The sequence below is a fragment of the Magnolia sinica genome, chromosome 7 (genome assembly GCF_029962835.1).
Source record: "Magnolia sinica isolate HGM2019 chromosome 7, MsV1, whole genome shotgun sequence".
Lineage (NCBI taxonomy): Eukaryota > Viridiplantae > Streptophyta > Magnoliopsida > Magnoliales > Magnoliaceae > Magnolia > Magnolia sinica.
In genome coordinates this window covers 58,231,513-58,246,797 of record NC_080579.1, presented here as the reverse complement: position 1 = coordinate 58,246,797, position 15,285 = coordinate 58,231,513, and positions in this window count along the sequence as shown.

The following is a 15,285-nucleotide window of genomic DNA, read 5'->3' as shown; positions in this document are numbered from 1 at the left end:
TCCCACAACCAAACATAGAAGAATTGTGAAGATTAGAAGAGATTTCATCACCCAACCATGCCTAAGGGACGATGGTGAACAACAAGATTTACTATATTCACAATATTAAATCAAGAAAAGAAAATACTCAAAGCTATTACAGATCTATTGTAATTTGAGTCACGACAAACCATTTAAAAATAAAAGTATTCCTTAAATATCAAATTCAAACCAAAGAAGTTCAATAAGAATAAGAATCAAACAAGAAAAACATCCCAATCATGCCACAAGCCTCACCCCTTACCGCATAGCCCTAACTAAGGGATTTAGCCAACCATAGACATGATTGGATCTAAAATCCTCTAAGAAAACATTAAAAACTAGAAAGAAAAGAAGAAGAAACCTTGGATGATGGCTCAACCCCTTTGCTCTGCTCCTCAAAGCCCTACATATCTTAAAAAAGACTTAGGAAATCCATATTTATAGGCTAGTTTTCGCAAAATCACAAAATTGTACCAAATTTATGCAGTAGGTGTAACTCTGCGTAACGCCTTTGATGTCATTGTACAACCTTTGATATCATCAAAGGGATTTGAATCCAAAAGTCATGCTTCTTTTCTTTTCGCACTGTGTAAGTCTCTATCATCGAACATTCCTTCGATGTCATTGAGCAAAGCTTCGAGTCATCAAACATGTCTTCGAGCAATCGAAAATGTGTCTAAAATAATCGAACGAGTTACTTCATAATTCTTTTGAAAATTTGATGCCATTGAACAGACTTTGATGTCATCGAGCACTTCCTCGATGTCATCGAGAGAAACTTCAAGTAATCGAAAACTACACCCATTATGTCCAGCGGCCAACTCGATTTTCCTGTAAAAAATTGATATCATCGAGCTGTATTTGATGTCATCAAGCTGTGTTCGATGTCATTGAACTCTAGTTTCAATGTCAACGAACAGTGATCGATGACATAGATGATGAAGTGAATTTCAGCACTTTATTCTATCGACTTCCTTCCTTCTCTATTTGGTTATCTTGAATCTTGGGGTCTTGAAATCTTCAATCTTTGTCTCCAAAGATCCATTCTTTGCTTTGGTGTTTATTTAGCACTAAATCCATGCTTTTGGCATTCTTTTAAATCTAAGCTCTTAAACTCACCTTGCAACACAAACATATATAAAAAATATCATTAAGCCTTATCATGTTTATAAAACCAAAATATAAATGGGAGAAAATATGCAATTTGAGCCCCAACACACTCCTTAACTAATATTTTGCTAGTCCCGAATAAAAATAACATAAAATAATCTTCCACCTTTAAAGTTCAAAGCCATTTTTAGAAAACAATCTTTTGTGCAATCAATCACTTAAGCAATCAATCAAATGGGTTCTTTTAAATTATGAACTCATGTATCAAGTTTTCCCAATTTGCTTGGTGAATTCAACTTACTCCTCGTATGAATATTATCATTTCATAATATTAGCCATGTTCATCATATCAAGAGTAGTTTAAAAATTCAAGTACTGATTCCGAACTTATCCCCTTCTCCTTCTTTTCCAGTTTTTTATTTTATATCGACAGATACTCCTATTCATTCTTTTTCAGACATTACATCCTTTTCAAAGACCTTTTTCATTCTTGTCAAAGATGTTGTTATTCTTTTAGTTGTGGCTTTTTTATCCATCTCCAAATTTTTAACTAGTTTTTCATCTTTTAAGGTGGATAAATTTCTCCAAACTCAATTCTCAGCATCTATCAATGATTCACGTGCTACCCATCAGAAATCCTAGCCTATCCCATAGAAGCAACTTGAACGTGTTTTGTGATTTAGATTAACATGATCTACAAATTTCCTCTTAATCATTCAAGAACCTTAGGTGATAGTTTACTCGAATGATCAAAGTCTAACAATTCAACATTTAATTTTCATCTAATTATCCTAATCAAGGCATTCTTAATTACACAAACTATCACTTTCAAACAAGCTGTAGTTTCAAATTTTAAAAAATTTCACAAATTTTGCTCAAAACTAAAAAAATAAAAATAAAAAATACTGATTAGTTTACCTAACCATTGTCCTTAATGTAAAATAAATAAACATGTAATGCATATGAGGCAATGAAAAGACAGGGAGTAGTGATGGAAAGATAATACCTGAAAGAAGGAAATTTGAAGCCTTTCCACGAATCTCAGCATAAAATGGGTTAACACAAAATAAAACTAAACATAGTATAAGCAAACTACCCTAGTCCTAAATATTATGAAATCAATGAACCTAACTATACCTCCATCAGACTAGGAGATCAATCCTGATATACAGGATTAGTCAAAGCCATAGACGTGTCCTCTGAATGAAATTTTTTAGAAAATGGCTTTAAACGATGTCCATTTACTTTGAAAGCAATGCCATTGTTTGGATTCTTTATCTCGATGACCCCATGAGGATAGACATTAGAAATAGTGAAAGGGTCGATCCAACGAGATCGAAGTTTACTCGAAAAAAGTTGTAACTGAGAATTGTATAAAAAGACTTTTTAACCAGTCAAGAATGATTCCCAAATGATGTTCCTGTAATGGAACACCTTCATCCTGTCCATGTAAATTCTCGAGTTCTCGTATCCGTCATTCCGGGTTTCCTCAAGTTCATTCCATTATAATTGGCGTAATGAGCTAGCATTGTCCAAATTGAAGTGTCAATTCTTAACAACCCAGTAGGCTTTATGTTCTAACTCCACAGGTAAGTGGCAAGCTTTCTCATAGTCAAGTCTAAAGGGAGATATTCCGATGGGAGTTTTAAATATTGTACAATGCTGGGTCAACCGTCAGATTGACTAATCCGTACAACATTGCAATCCGATTGACCAATCCTTTTGGTTAGGGTTAACTGTCTTTTCTAAGATATGTTTAATTTCCCCATTGGAAATCGCAGCTTGCCTACTTGTTTGTAGGTGGTATGGAGTGATCATCCTATGAAAGATGCCATATTTCTTCATTAAGTTTACAAATGCCCTATTACAAAAATGTGAACCTCCATCACTAATGATGGCTCGAGGCATTCCGAACTAGGAAACGATGTTTTCTTTTAAAAATTTAATGACCGTTTGATGGTTATTATTCCGGCACAGGATTGCTTCGACCCATTTATTGACATAGTCTACTACTAGCAGAATATATAAATTCCCAAAGGATTGGGGGAATGGCCCCATGAAATCGATGCCCCAACAATTAAATGCTTCAATGATCAGAATGCGGTTCAAAGGCATCATATTTCAACGGGACCATGCTCACATGCTTTGCAAAACTCATAAGTGTCCTTGAACATAGTGGGCCAATATAAGCCGCACTGCAAAATTTTGACCATGGTCTTTTTAGCAAAAAAGTGGCCACCAAAGCTTGAGAGTGATAGAAGGAGATGGCACTTTGGTGTTCATTGTCTGACACGCATCTCCTTTAAATCTAGTCTGGGCAATATTTAAATAAATACAGATCGTCCTAGAAGAATTACGTACCTCAGTGAAGAATTCTTCTTGTCTTGCGCAGTCCAATGTGTTGGCATGAAACCTGTGAAAAGATAATTAGCAATATCAATAAACCAAGGTGAGTGGGAGACTTCAAACAATTGTTTGTCAAGGAACATGTCATTTATATGTATCGTCTCTAGGGAATTAGGACGATCAAGTCGTGAAAGATGGTCAACCACTATGTTATCTACTCCCTTTTTATCTTTTATTTTTAAATCAAATTCCTGGAGTAGAAGAATTCATCTTATCAAGCAGAGCTTAGCATCATTCTTTGAAAGAATATACTTAAGTGTTGCATGATCGATGCAGATGATGATCTTGGATCCAATCAAGTAGGACCTAAATTTGTCCAAAGCGAATACCATGGCTAAGAGTTCCTTTTCCATAGTAGAGTAATTCACTTGGGCAGGATTTAGAGTTCTACTTATGTAATGGGTAAGGTAAGTGTAACATCTCAGAAAAATTCGTACAAAGACCCGAGTACCACCTCGGGCAGAAATCACCAAGGACCAAATCCTTTAGAAATTAGTCGAGGATTAGCTAAGTGTTAAACTAGATTACTTGTGAAATTAGCACTAATCACTTTAAATACAATTTGTAAGAGCCAAAACTTCTAGAATCATTAACGCTACATTACCCTGAAATCTAGGATCAATCGCTAAACCCAGTTGCTCTCGGGAGCATCATGAAACTCCGTTTCAGACCTGGACCGCACGTCAAAAGTTCGATTACCGTGAAACTATATGGTTGTGACCTCATTACTGAACTTGACAACCAGCTCAAAAATCAAGTCCTAATGATATCTAGGAACGCACAACTTGAGCCCGAAGCGAAGTGTGTGAGAAACGCGAATACCATTAGAAAGTGAACTGAAACTTAAGTGAATTTAGTTGTTCACTTGCAAGCCAAATCTAAGGATTCAGACTGTTGAAATATGACCCAATTACACCCTCAGATCAAAGAAAATTTCCAACACATGTCAGTATACTTATGGCCCTGATCGAGTACCAGTGACTGTTGAACTGAAACGGGTCCGCCACGGTCTATCCATAAATTCGATCGAACCGAAAATTTAGCCTAGCTTAGATCCAATGTCAGGGAGCTTAAGTCTGACTGTATGTGGAAAAAAGGCCTCCAGAATAGCTCCATTGGACCGAAACGACCAGTCTTTGGCTATAACCTAAGTATACCATGGCCCTGGGGCCATTCCTAGTAGTTCTGAGCTTATTTAAAGCCCTAAAACCCTCTCTCACCCTTCACATACGAATTTCTAACCCTAGGTGAGAGAAGAGAAAAGAAAGAGAAGGAAAGAGAGAGAAAGTGTGAGGGATAGTTAGGGTTTACCGCAGAGATTCTTCCCTGCTGCTCTACGTATCATATCATCGCTACCGTGTCGCTATACCGGCGATCCTGATTCTGTTTTTAGGTAAGAAAACCTAACCCTAATCTATTTTAGGGTTTCAAATAGTATCAGGATGAAATAGTTAATATATTTCATACTATAGGTTGCAGTTGTGCCGTAAACGACGAGTCAGAGAACAAACTGAGTTCGTTACGTGTCTACTGGCGTAAGGTGTGAACTATAAACATTTAGGTTATGGTTTTTAAGGCTTTTAATGTTAGTCAATGATTTATGACTGACTTGAGTGCTATCACATATGCGTAGTTAGGATGTTTCAACATATTACACATATATGTAGGTTAGGCTATTTGGAATGCATTCTAAATGTTTGTTAAAATGTTTGAATGAATATGGAATTATGACGTGTGCTTGCTATGATTATGGATTGCTAATACATGATCGTTGCGCATGTGAAAACTCCTATGGAGGAGGATTTGCTGTAACATGTGTTATAACTGATTTATGTGTAGACTAAGTTTTTGATAAAATGCCAGAATGAGAAAATGTTAGTTTAAATATGTAATGAGGGTGTTGAGATAGGATTCTCAATCCCCTTATCTATGGTTATAGTATCCTTTATATAACCTATCTTACTACTATGTGTTGTATGGATGAAATGTCTATGTATGGTAATATGTTTAGTATGTGTTTGTTAAATTGCTCAAGTAGGATTAATATCTAAATCCAGTTGTCACATGCTGTTTTGGATTACTATATGTAAATGATATTGTTTGGAATGTGATTGGGGCTACGATGTAGCCCAGGCAATCAGTAATTTTCTATGAACGGTAGTTGAACTGCTTAACCACGACAAGCACGCCTAATGAATCCAAGTCATACGCTGTTTGTCGGCAATGGTTAGGCCACGCGGAGTGTTTACATGCTTCATGTCAATCAGCTTGACGTATGCTCATACCAGTCGAGCTTGTCAAGCAACCCGGTTGACTCGATGTATATTCACCATGTATGGACGCTACTGCTTGAATCTAAGGTACTAACTTACCAGTGCCAAAACCTGTTTAACCTTGGTACCTCGATCCGCTAAGACTCATGAGCCGGGCATGGTAGTATTGGATACCGTGGCCATGTTGTCGGCCTACACTAGGGTGACAAGCCTCCCCGTAGTGATCAGTGAGCAACTTAAACTTGTGAACCGAATACGGTGGTATGGGACACTATATTCGAGCTGTCGGCCTACGATCAGGTGATGAGCCCATAGTGACCTCGAGCATACACTAGAAATTACGTTGAGGTGACGAGCCTTTCCGTAGTAAACTAGAGTTTAAACTAGGCCTACGCTGATGGTGACGAGCCTCTCCGTAGCGACCTGGAAACCATCTATCGTATATGACTACTAGGATTGACGACCCTAGATGGATCAATGTTTGGGTTATGATATAAAGGGAGGTTCCTTAGCTTCCCAATCCTGCTATATGAAAAGGTCTAATAAGAACTCAGTAATCATGCTCATACACCACATTGCATGTGCATTTGGCGTTGGTGTTGTGCACAGAGGAAGCGATGCATGCCGTGACCGTAAGAGGAAGATCGCAGATGGAGTGCAGGCAAGGGCATGCATCATTAATACATATCATTTTTGCATTAACTAGAGTACTTAGGGATGCTTGATTGTATTGCTTTATCATTACTACTTGATTGAATTGATAACATGTTAACCTTTGCCTTATAACTCCACTAAGTTGATCACTCACCCCCACATTCTGGGACGGTATTTTAAAATACCAACAAGACTCTGTCTTAGCTGCAGGTGATGGCAATGCTTATGAGGTAGAGCCGGACTATTATGATGACGACGAAGAGTTCTCCTATATGCAATTCTCTGGCGGGTCTATGTAGACCTGGAGTTGTGCTGACGGGGCTACAGGGTTTTGGATAGAGAATTACACTTTCTAATTTTGTACATTTTTTAATTAAACTTGTAATTATTTAACCTAGTGACATTCATACTCTGAGGGCTTGCTATTACTTTTGTATAGTTTATGTACATATCACAGTCTTTCACTAGTGTACTTTAATTACCTCTAGAGTATGATTTGCTGTTTTGGTATAATCCCATTTATGTTTAAGGTACTAATACGGACAACATTTAATCATCATTATCTATGTTGCATAAGTGATGCGTTGGAACTCGGGAGTTGAGTCTATGCTCAACCCCCGATTTTCAGGGCGTTACAGTAGGTCTTCTTTTCTTTTCTCTGCCCTAACACTGTCCCAATAGCCTAGTCGGACGCATCACACATGATCTTAAAAGGAATGCTCTAATCGGGTAGCTGCATGATAGGTGCGGTAGTCAACATGCCTTTAAGCTTAGAGAAATCTTCTTGACATTGCTCAATCCACTCGAATGGTACATCCTTTTGAAGTATATTACGTAAAGGATGAGAGAGGTGACAAAGTCCTTTATGAATCTTTTGTAAAACCCATCATGTCTTAAGAAGGATTGCACATCTCGTATGCTCTTAGGTGGAGGTAAGGTAGAGATAAGATCAATTTTAGCTTTATCTACCTCAATTCCCTTGGACATGATGATATGTCCAAGAACAATTCCCTTATAAACCATGAAATGACACTTCTCCCAATTTAGTACCAAATTCTTTTCCTCACATCTCTTCAGCACACATTTAAGATTCTCCAAACACTCACTGAAGGAAGGACCAAAGACAGAGAAGTTGTTCATAAAGACCTCTAGATATTGTCATACCATGTCGGAAAAAATATTTATCATGCATTGCTAAAAAGGGTAGGGGCATTACACAGTCCGAATGACATCCTTCATTAAGCAAAAGTGCCAAAGAGACATGTGAATATGATCTTTTCCTAATCTTTAAGGCGTATCTCTCTCTAGTTGTAGCCCGAATACCCATCAAGGAAGAATAACATGAGTGACTAGCTAACCTTTCCAAAATTTGATCAATGAAGCACAAAGGAAAGTGGTCCTTCTTTATGACGGTATTCAATTTCCTATACTCAATGTACATTCTCCAACCAGTAATAACTCTAGTTGTCATGAGTTCATATATGTCCTAGAGGGGGGGAGGGTGGTGAATAGGACAATGCCAAATAAAAATAATGGCATAATATAAATGTAGATAGATGGAATAAATAACAACCTCAACTATAATAGTATTAAGAGGTTGATACAAACATTGTTCAAAAGAAAACCTTGCACCAACAAACAAAGTTTATAGTAGAACAACAAGATCTCTTGAACCAAGTAAGGATAAAAAAACTAATACAAGAAGCAAATCTAGCTAATACAACATTCATTAAAGTACATGAAATAAATACATGCATTCACTATACATAAATCACGTAAATCATCATCCACCAAACTCCAAGAATTATAGTGGTTCAGTGTGTAAACCAACTATTCTAAAACAGCCACACCTACTCCACTTCCAATAATCACAACCCACATGATCTTGGCTTTCTCTATGAAAGAAAGTTTTCCAAGGTTCACCTTTTAACCTTTAAAATTGTGTTTTTAATGGGCTACCACAATTAAAAACCCCATGTTAAGATTTTTTGTCTATCTCAGTCAAAACCACAGTAGAGATTTTCTGGCAATCTCACAATCTAAAAACTGTAAATGAAAATACTTATCTAAAGATTCTTCTTTGATGTACCACAGTAGAATTGCTTCTTTGAAGACGAAAATTTCCAATGTTCAATCGCACAAATGGAAGGGTTCTAGGTCTAAATAAATTTTAAATTAATCCAACCTTAGGCTACTTTAATTCAATTTCTTAGATCTCAAAAGAGGTAGATCAAAATTCCCTTTTATCAAATCAGATTGAAATAGCATGAGATTAAGAAATTAGAAATAAAAAGGCTATAACAAAGAATCTTAAAATACCGTACAATAGCTTGACACTCACAAGAACTTATCTCTCAGAGTGGTGGCTTGAATTGGCTTAGAATGAATGAAAAAAGCTGTGAAATGTCCTCTATTTATAGGCTAAAAAATGGTTCCCTTGACTAGTCTGAGGTCAGCCTCGACTGGTCATTGGAGCAACCAAATTTAAAAAATTCTGGCACGAACGGATAAAATTGACTCTCAACTGGTGGAGTGGCCTACTCGACTGGTCGAGTGGCTTGTTTGACTGGTCGAGCATGGCACTTGATTAGTTAAGTGGGGCTCAAAATAGTTGCTGAACTTTGAGCCAAGCCCAGCTCGACTAGTCAAGCCAGTCTTCACGACCGGTCGAGGATCTACCAGAAAATTCTAAAATTTTGAATTTAAATCTGGAATGGTTGAGCCAGTGCCTGGACTAGTCAAACATTGACCGGGACTAATCAAACATTGACTAGGACTAGTTGAAGCAAAGCCAATAATAAGTAAAATGACCCATATTATGTCACACCCTAAACCTAGAAACCAAGCTCACAAAATTTCCGATCGCCGATTGCGGTGCCGATAGCCTCCGTAACACCCCATTCTCGGCTCTCAACGCCTATACGCCAGTTTTCAATCCTGGGATCCTACAAGGATAATTTTCAATATAAATTTGTCTCGTAAGAAGAATAAGCACAAGTATACCCAAATAAAAAGAACAACATCATCACCACATATCTACTAATATAATCATTTGATTACAATGCTGAAAGGGAAAAATACATGTATATAATAAAATCTTCACAAGGCTTGGATGTATGCTCCTGCTCCTACTCAGCTACGAGTATGTCCTAGTGTCACCTGCACACATCTATCGTGCATAAGTTTAAAGAAAGCTTAGAGGGTGGTGTAAGTGTGTGAGTAGTATATGGGTGCTTAAAATGTAATATCAGAGTAAACGAAAATACTGGTAAGTCCAGGAACCATACAATATCAAAGTAAGTAGAAGTACTGTCAAGTCCATAAAAATATCATCAATATTATCTAGGATATGCGATGAAAAGACATAACAAGCCAATGTCATATACTGAGAAAGTAATATAGGTCAGTTATGCAATGCGGAGACATAATGAGTCAAGTATCAGATACCGATGGTACAATACCATATGCAATTTTGAAGATCTACGAATACCATCAGCCTCATCTAACTCATATGAATGCAGAAACATAACAACCCAAAATGCCATATCCCGAGGATGTAATGTAATATACAATATGTGATGTGAATGAAATGACCAAGCTGTAGTGTGAAGTCGAGGATGATAGTACATGATATTGCATGCCATGAGGCCTATCACAAAGGACTTCTATCCAAACTAGTCACATACCTAAATTTGGATAGATAGACTCAATGTGGTAAGCTTATTATCTCAAGTTAGTCGCGAGTCCCAACTGAAATCTTTGCCATTGCGAAAGTACACATAATAATTAGTTGCGCACCACCATCCCGAGTGTATAGTGAATGAATGTGTAAGTGCTATGGTTGAAAGCCCCTTTATGTTGTTAAATTTGTGGTGCCAAAAACACTACTTGTACTTTGTGAAACTACATAAATGCAAATGTTCGAGACACAGTATGAATGAAGCGAGTCTTAGTGTATGGATGTTGACTACCTTAGTGAAGCACAATGCTCAACTCAAGATATGTCAAGCCACAATATTGTCTCGCAAGATCGACTTTGAAGGGTAAGACATGTTTACAAGTCAAGACTTGAGAATGTTCAACTGAATTTACAAGTTACATGTCAAGATTCAAGATTGTGTAATTGAAGCTTTTAAGGAAAAGCTACATCAAGATTTCAAGCTTCACTTTCTTTAAAGGTTACATATCTTAAGGGTTCAATGTCCTTCACTATTAAGGTATGTTTGACCTTAGGTGGACCTTTAGAGTAGGCCATTTCAGATACATAATATAAATGTTTTATATTTGGGAATCTGGTTTGCTTTAAAACTAGTCCTGGATCTTTCTCGAATAGTCCTAGCATTGCATCGACTGGCTTAAGATTTTTGTGGACCATTCATAAGTTTGTTACAAAAAATTGAAATTTTTTGTTAAGCTTCGACCAGTCCTGGGGTCTGTTCGACCAGTCGTATGAATAGTGTTGACTGTTCCTTCCACCAGTCGTGAACCTATGACTCAAACTATAGTGATGTATTTTGCTTGGCTTTGACTAGTCATGATCAACCTAAGACCAGTTGAAGGTGTCCTTCAACCAGTCGTAGACTACCTACGACCAGTCGTGAAACTGCCTCATCTTATCGCGCTTAAATTTTCAAATATCCGTTGGTTCTAAGACCAGTCGTAGCGACTTTTGGACTAGTCGAAGATGCAATTTGCTTACTTATAAATAGAGCATGAATCTTAGAATATTCGTGACTACTCAAGTAATTTTAATCGGGCCTTCTAAGAGATAATTTTGTGCTCCATTTTAAGCTAAGTGTGCATATTTAATATTCTCTTTCTTTAGCTTTTTAAATTGATTTTGTTTCTTGTAATTCCAATCTGATCTGAAAAGAGGAAGTATTATTTTCCTTTTTTCTGGAATCAAAATCAATTAAAGTTAGCCTATTTTGGTTTAATTTAAAATCTATTAGAACTTAGAACCATTATAAAGTAAGTATTAGACATCGAACTTTGACATTCGAATCTCTACTCCGACTTGGTTCTTCTGAGCTACTACAAAGGAGAAATCTAGGTATTTTACATTATTGTAATTTACATTCTATTTTTGTTTTCTTTCAAGATTAAGCCAGAAAAATCTCATTGTGTTTGGTTATCTGAGGAGTGCCAGAAAACTCAGAAAGTGTGAGTTTTTGGATTGTGTAAGCCCAAGTTAAAAAGATACAATTGTGAAGGTTTTAGGTGAAACTGTGAAACCTATTTTGATAGTCAACACTAATATCCCCTGTGTGAGGATATTAGGAGCGGAGTAGCATTCTGTGTGGCTGTTATTTAACAATTGGTGAACACACAGGCAAACCACTATAACTCCTTGTGTATTATGGTTTGAATGTTTCCTTAATTTCCTATCTTTTATCATTCAAGTTTTGGAATGTATGTGTGGATGTGAATGTTGTAATTTTTATATTTCAAGCATAGTAGGGAATGTTGTAATAACTTAGATTTAAATTCTTGCAATTTATTTCGATTCCTTGCTCTTTCTTTATTCCTCTTTAGTTTGAGTTTTTGATACAAAGAACGTTCTAGAAATAAGGTTGTCCTGCCATAAACCCTTGGTTTTTATGGTGTAAGGTTGTCCTTAGAACTGCATTTGTTTCAATCTCTCAATACTTGATTATTGAGGCTGCTTTTCATTTTAAGCATTGTGAATTGATTTATTTTATTTGGTTATCATTTTTCTGCTGTTAAAGTTTTATTTAGCATAGTCCTATTCACCCCCCGCCCCCCCTCTAGGACATATAACTTGGCCTTTTCAAGTGATATCAGAGCCTAATAGCTCATTTTTAATTATTTATTCTTGGATTCATTTCCTGAGCAAACGATCTAAGCTATATATAAGATGTCAAATTTTGATAGCCTTTCAGTCACTAGGCCTCCACCATTTAATGGCTCCAACTATGGTTATTGGAAAGCCAGGATGAGGATTTTCCTCAAATCAATGGATGGGAGTGTGTGGCAAGCCATAGTGACTAAATGGAACCCACCTACCACTAAAGTGACTGGGATCGATGGCTCAAAATCAATGAGAGTAACACCATATTTCTCATGGACTACTCTTCAGAAAAATGAGAGTAGTGCCAATGCAAAAGCACTAAATGCATTCACTTGTGCACTATCACCAGATGAGTTCAAAAGAATTATATCCTATGATACTACAAAGCAAGCTTGGGATATTTTAGAAATGACATACAAGGGTACTTCAATTCATATGGAGGAAAATGAAATGTTTATGGACTTTTATACAAGATTAAATGACATTATAAATTCTATGTGGGGTCTTAGCGATAAAATCTCAGAAAGTAAAGTGTCTGCAAAGATACCATGCTCACTTCCCGAACGATTCAACTCAAAGGTAACCGCTATCCAGGAACTTCGTGATATGAGCAATACGAGGGTAGAAGAACTAGTTGGTTCTTTACAAACCCATGAGTTAAACTTTAAAGCTCCTAAAAGTAAATCTATTGCTCTTGAATCTTCTAAATGTATTTCTCAAGATTTGATTTAGAAAATTCTGAAGATGATATGTCTCTTCTTGCTAAAAAGTTTTACAAGATTTTTAAAAGAAAAAGTGGGTTGATTTTCAAAAATCTAATGATAAGAGATCGAAATCTAAGCCTCGAAAATCATTGAAAGATAGTTAATGTTACAACTGCCAAGAATATGGGCATTTAGCAAACAAGTATCCTAAAAAGGGCAAACCTAAAAAGAAAGGAATGATGGCTACTTGGGATGAATCTTCTGACTCTGAAGCTACTTTTGAATTAGAAGATTCTGAAACTGAGTCAGGCAATGATAAGGCTCTTATGACTGTAGCCAAGTTCACTTTTTTAGATCATGATGATTCAACTAGTGAAGAAAATCTGAATAGTGATCATGACAATAAAGAAGATCTTCAAGATGCTTACAATGCCCTATACAAGGAAAGTTGTAAAATTGCAGTAAAATTAAAACTTTAGAAAGAAAAGCTCTCGAAGCTTAAGGAAAATTTCGATTCTCTTATTTTAGAAAAATCCCTCATTTCAGATAGTTTTAAAAAATGAAAATGCGATTTAGATTTCAAAACTTCCTTGATTGAAAACCTACAATCTGAAAATGATAAACTTAAATTTGAAGTCTCTTCACTTTTGAGTTTAAAGGATACTTGGAGGTATGCCCAGGGTGATCCAAAATTAGAAAAACTTGTCTGGATCAAGAAAATGTGGTGATCGATCTGGTTTGGGATATGATAGATATATTCCTCCTAAACAAAAGAATACTCCTCCTAAATTCGTGAAAGGGGAGTCTTCAAACTCAGAAAAAAAGAATAAAAATCATAAGTTTCCAAAGATTACAAAACTTTTCAATCTTTTAGAAATAACTATATTAGCTATAAGAATCAGAACTGAAATCCTTTAGCTGAAAAGATAGTTGATTTGCTTAAGGAGCTCTTAAAATCTAACTTAGTGGGTCATTACAAAAACAAGAAGACCAACTATACTTCTAAACCCAAATTAGTTATGAAATGGGTTCCTAAGGTTACTTGCCTGGTTGCCCACACTGCTTTCAATGCTACAAGTCATTCGAAGTGGTACCTTGATAGTGGATGCTCTAGGCATATGACATGCGACAAGGCTTTATTCACCGATCTTAAAGATATGACTGATGGATCAGTCACATTTGGTGATGGTAGCAACTGTAAAATTATTGGTCAAGGTACGGTTCAACTCTATAACCTCCCCTTATTTAAAAATGTTTTATATGTTGAGGGACTAAAACACAACCTGTTAAGCATATCTTAAATATGTGATAATAATCATAGTGTGAAATTTTCTAATAAAGGTTGTGAAATTTTAAATAAAAAGGGTTTTGTAATATTAACTGATCGCAGGACTTTTGAAAACTACTATATTGTAAGCGATGGTAGCTCTTCTAAACAATTATGTTACATGGTCCATACTGATGAGACTGAATTATGGCAAAAATGCCTTGGACATATACACTACCATAATTTATACAGATTGAGCAAGAGAGAATTAATAAGAGGTCTACCAAAATTACAAAAAGTAGACAAAATATGTGGTGAATGCCAGTATGGTAAGCAAACAAGGAACTCTCACAAAAAAGTGAACTCCAATGCCACATCAAGACCACTCGAGCTACTCCATATGGACCTTATAGGACCTACCAGGACGGAGAGTCGAGGAGGCAAAAAATACATACTGGTAATCGTGGATGATTTTACCAGATTCATTTGGGTAGCCTTCTTAAGGGATAAATCAGAAACCCTTGATGAAGTAAAAAAGATTCTCAAACGGATCCAAACTGAAAAAGGCTATCAAGTTTGTAAGATCCGTAGTGATCATGGATCTAAGTTCAAGAATAGCAATTTTGAGAAATTCTGTAATGATCACGGAATGTCGCATGAATTCTCTGCGCCCAAAACACCACAACAAAATGGAATTGTGGAAAGGAAAAATAGAGTGCTTCAAGAAATGGGAAACGTAATGTTGAATAGTATGAAGCCCCTTAGAAATCTTTGGGGTGAAGCCGTAAATACTGCATGCTATATTATTAACCGAGTGTATACATGTAAGTCTGATAATAAAACTGCTTATGAACTTTGGTTTGATAAGAAACCTACTGTCAAATACTTCAAGTTTTTGGCAGCAAGTGTTATATTTTATGTGACCGTGAAAATCTGGAAAAGTTTGATACAAAGAGTGATGAAGGGATCTTCTTAGGATACTCTTTAAATAGTTGGGAATATTGTGTTCTGAACAACAAGACTGGTGTGATTCAAGAG